Here is a 5,049-nt window from a genome sequence, read left to right on the forward strand (position 1 = left end):
ACGCCTTCTTTCTTTGCGTGCACATTTGGGCGGTATTATGCAAATATTTCCACATAGTGTGGAAATGTGGGGGCGTGTTAGAACGAGCCGTTTTAGGGGGGCGTGGCAGAGTCTTAACTTTGATAAAGAATATCTCTTTGGTTTTGAGACTTTAGTCTTTGCAACTTCAGGGATCTTATCTATGCACAATCAGCTTGTAACACTCCAAAGAGAAAGGAAAACTTGAAATCGCATCATATGAACCCTTTAAGCTGTGATGTGAATGCAGAATGTGCATTGTGACTGTCCACTAGCTGATGATTGTCTATGCCTTGCTACTCTATTTTCCTTGGCTTGTCTGTGCTTCAAAAGGAAGTCAGTCATGTCTTGCAGTGGGTTCACTGAGCAGATTCAAACAAATGAATATGTCTGGCAATCATAAACACGCAGACGTGCTGTCTCACCACTGTATGTGCAATGTGAGCTTAAAGGTCTCTCAAATGCCACATAAAGTGATCTCTCACCCAACGCATTCTCTTGGCATTTCACCCACCGGTGGACTGACAGCAAGGTGTGAAACCAAAACCTAAGAACATACGCCACTGTGTATTATATTTCCAGCAATGCCATTCTCATAATAATGAGATAAAGTAATTATTAATCTTGCATCTGATTTCATTGCCAGAGTTTAAAGGTATTTCTTCTTTAATTCAATTTTAAACCGAAACCGGCATGCTGAAATTTTCTGTTTTTATTACTGATCATTCCATTCCTGTGGGCTATTTTTTATCTAGTAGAGGCATACGATTACATGCAGACTGATAAGTGAAAGGCAATGCAGGTTGTTTTCACAATGAAAAAGCTGGGTTTCATGACAGTCAAGCCCCATTTACAGAGCTCTAATGATGCTGGCAGATCTGATTGCACCAATAGGAGGTGTGTGTGTGTGTGTGTAAGTGAGCGATAAGCCGGGCTGGTGTATGGGCAGAGATAGAGGTGTTTGCACTGCTCTGAATGGACCTGTGGGTTGCTGACATTGCTGCACTTTCACCAGAGAAGCAATCAAAGCGGACACGATAGAGCTAAGATGACATTGCCAAAGGTGAACTCCATCATGCTGATTAAGAAGAAATGGAAAGTTTAGGACATGTCAGTCACCATCTGAGACCAGAGACACTAGAGAAGTCTACTGGGAATGAAGCTGAATAATTCCTGACTTCAGCTTCCATGTGTGCTTTCTCTTAAAGTCCAGATGGAAGGAATGAAGGAGGAACATTTGTTACTTGCTGTCTCATTTTACATTTTCAGCACTGGTGACCTGTGTTTATTAGCTTAACCTCTGTTACAGCCAGAAAAGCAGCCTCATATGTTCAGACCTTAAAAGCACAAACTCCTGCTATTTCTGACTCCTGTTTGTCGCAACTAAGTTCAAACACTATTTCTGCACCATGCAGACAGTGCCTCGCATATTGGTCTTAGAAAGATACATTTGTTTTACAATTTTTTGTTTTCTAAAGGATATATTGTGGTCTGGCAGGAACTGCAAAGAATAAAAGTTTAAAATTTAATTACATTTTTACATTTTTAAAATAAAATGTTATCTCGTATTTGGTACAGAGTAAAAAGACTTATTTGAACATGGAGGTCATTTTTTCATAGGCACAAAGCAATCCCTTCCCAGAATGGAAAGCTATTGATCATTCTTTCCTGTTCTAGAAAAAGAATAAAAGCTAGTATGTGTTTTGTTTGTGTGTAACAGGAAATTGCTTTTTCTCCAACGCCAAGAAATTTTGTTTTTCCTCTTGTTGACTTAGGAAGATAAGCCATGATCAAGTGTGATTTAGCATGGCTGTTCTCTGAAAAAAGACCTATAAATTGCATGCTGCCAGATCCAATTACTTACACTACATACCTATAGTAATTAGCTTCATCACAGTATGATCTTCTGGGACTGAGCAACAAGCTCTTTCAACTTATTGACCCTATTGAATGTTTTTCCTCCTTCTGGAAAGAAAAATCTGTTTTCCCACATTGAAATGCAAGAATACTGACTGGGAGATTAAGACATCTATTTTAACTGTTCATATTGGAGGCAGAATTGTCATCAATTCAGATACTCTGATTCTCTTTTACAACATCCCAAACTCTTCTGCTAACTTAAAACCTTACCTACCCGGGTTTGTAGTGATGAATGCATTCTAGCATGCAGGGTCACTGACAACTAACCAGAGTTCCTCACTTCTGAGGAAGACACGTGGGCTCATCTCTTGGCTGCCATCGATAGGGACACTGTCTGTGCTTTGAGCTCATGGTTTCCTAGCCATGTTACATTAGCATCAGACAGCCATTAAAACCATCTGGGGCTGTGACACTTTAACACACTGAAGTCTACTGAGGAAATCTTTGTTCACTGATGCCGACAAATCATTCTGAATGCCTCTGTGGCTAATTTTGAGTGTGGAAGAAAAGAATCCTTCTTTACAGAGCATTTTTCAAAGAGACTGACAGACAGACAGACTGAAAAAAAGAATGAAAAAAGACTTTTTAAAAGTTAAACTTGACAAAGCATCATAAAAACATTGAGTAACTTTGTTCATTTTATTTATCTTTATTTGTCTACCAAAATAACTTAATGAATTTTAATTATCTTCATTTGGTTGCTTTCCTTGGCAAAATATTGATATATGTGATTAATTGTGATTAGTTAATTTGTGACTAATTAATCAGCATTTCATGTAATTAATTAAATTACAATATTTAATTGATAGACAGACCTATAATAGACAAACAAATTGATACAGAGATGGAAATATAGACAGACAGACAGACTGACAGACAGACAACCACAGGAGAACACAGAGGGTCCAATAGCCGCTCCAAGTGCATTGCCAGGCCAGGAGCAGAGCTGACAGCTGTTCAAACAAAGGCTAGTTTCCCACTCAGCTTTGTTCTGAGTGGCACTGTCAATGAATACACTGCACATAGCATCATAAAACATTTAAACACTCCGTCTAGGCAACAACCATGTGTGGTTGGCACTTCTAATGTCTTCAAGATAATGATGGCATAGAGCGCTGAGGAGATTTGAACAACCCAGGAGGCATTGACCTCACACAACAAAACAGATAAAATATTAGGGCTATTATGAAATAGGAATGTTTAATGTGTTCAGTTGTATTCTGAGAACAGTCACATCACATTTCTTTTTCTCAAAAAAGAACTTAAAGCGAAGAAAACTAAGAATCCTTTATGCAGTCATGAGTTTTGCCCCTCAATGCTAACGACTAAGTTTCCTTCATTCCCAGAAGAACCTCCCTCCCATTTAGGACCCTTGGATCCAGGGGGTCTCTGTCATTGACCCCCACCTCATTCACTATACGCACTTATAAAGCATCTCTCAGCCCCTGCGTTTCCCAGCCTAGACCCCTCCCCCTACTGCCACACACACGCACATCTTCTCATCACCTCAGTTTCTCCATTCTCCTAAACGGATACAACCCATCAGTAAGGACAGCGCACTTACGCCAAACTATCAGCGCTCAGCGCACACGCTACTGTATTCCCCCCTCAAGTGGAGCTGGAATAATTGCTGAGCTTAAAACAAATGTGGACCACTTCCCCTATAAACCATAATGAGCAGCCTAAAGCAAGCCAATGCATCAGCCTTAGAAGTCCCTAGCTAACAATTACACTGTCAGAAAACATGTGCAAAAACTGTACCTTTAGGGGTACAATAGCTTATCAATGGGGCAGTACCTTTAAAGGTACATCTTTGTGCTACATTTACCCCTAAAAGGTGCATTACTACTCTAAGGTACTAATATGCACCTTTTAGGGTAGATAAGGTGCAAAGTTGTCCTTTTAAGGGTATTGCCTCAGTGACAAACTGCTGTACACCTAAAGATAAAATTTTTGCACAGTGTACAATATGACTCTTGTTATACAACAGTATTACAACGTGGCACAACATCCTTTAAACCATCATTTTAGATTTAGCATTTAATAACACTCATGAAGAGCACGGAGTCATTTAACATGCAAATCTGTCACACTAACAGGTAGATGGAAGTGACTTGAAGCATCACAGCTTACCTTAGTGAGACCAATCCTCCTCTACAGGCTCAGAGACGTGCCTCCGTCTAGGGAACTGCGATGTGTTGCCAAACGAAAGGTTAAAAACATCAGGAACTCTTGAAGTGCTTTTTAATTTTCTTTAGACAGATGACAGTCCTGTCATTCCCTGCTGTCTCTCTGCTCTCAGTGAGAGTGCTCCATCCAGCCAGTGTATGTCTGCTGATGCTGAGAGAGGGAATGAGTGAAAGAGAGAGAGAGAGGGAGGGAGAAGTCCCTTTCTTTTAAACAGTAGACACTTTGCGGTCAGACCCCACTCCCACCTACCACTCTCTTATATGCACCCCCCTCCCCTTTCTCCCTCTGACTGGAAGCTGAGGAGCTGAAACGGGATGCCTCAAGGCTGAGTCGCAAACTCATACACACACACACACACACACACACACTGAGAAGAGAGGAGGAGAAAGAAAAAGAGAGAGACCATTTACTATAAACTGGAGCAGCCAATGACTGGATGAAAGGGATATATCCCAAGCTGCATTAACATACATTTCAGATTAGAATTAACAGGGAGGATAAAGGAGGAAGGACCTTTTGTGTTTGATGACGAGCATGACACGGCGGATGATGGGATTATGTACGGTGATCAGCATAATCAATCTTTAATCCCCCAAATCCAACCTCGCTATGGAAAAAAAAAAAAAAAAGAGTAGTTGTTGTCAAGGTTGGTTCTCCCTTTTTTAAACCTTAAACACCTCTCCTAAGTGGAACCATCTCTGTGCCGTAACCTCCGGCTTTTCGTGCTCCCCTGCACTTCTGTAAATACTCTTCCCTTTCAGAGTGTCAGGTTATTCACCTTTCCATCTGCACTACCCACAATCACCTCCCCCCACGTGCACTGCAGGTAGCAGAACATCTAACCAAGCCAGCTGCAATTACCGGACTATACGGCACCCGGCGTTTTGTGCAAACAGCAGCTTTTCTTGAAATAAGCATAGA

At 40.9% G+C, this 5,049-nt stretch overlaps 1 protein-coding gene across 2 annotated transcripts in view; it reads right to left on the reverse strand.

The window, feature by feature from the left end:
- LOC107681236 (tenascin-like) overlaps positions 1–4,345 on the reverse strand; it is a 35,199-nt gene extending 30,854 nt beyond the window's left edge. Inside the window, exon 1 of one of the 2 annotated variants that reach the window (XM_016477458.1) lies at positions 4,072–4,345. The gene's annotated coding sequence lies outside the window, so the exon portion shown is untranslated. The remainder of the gene's footprint in view (positions 1–4,071) is intronic. The other variant, XM_016477459.1, reaches the window with a different exon arrangement.
- Positions 4,346–5,049: the final 704 nt, after the last annotated feature.

Source organism: Sinocyclocheilus anshuiensis, unplaced genomic scaffold (genome assembly GCF_001515605.1).
Source record: "Sinocyclocheilus anshuiensis isolate Anshui unplaced genomic scaffold, SAMN03320099.WGS_v1.1 scaffold1495, whole genome shotgun sequence".
Lineage (NCBI taxonomy): Eukaryota > Metazoa > Chordata > Actinopteri > Cypriniformes > Cyprinidae > Sinocyclocheilus > Sinocyclocheilus anshuiensis.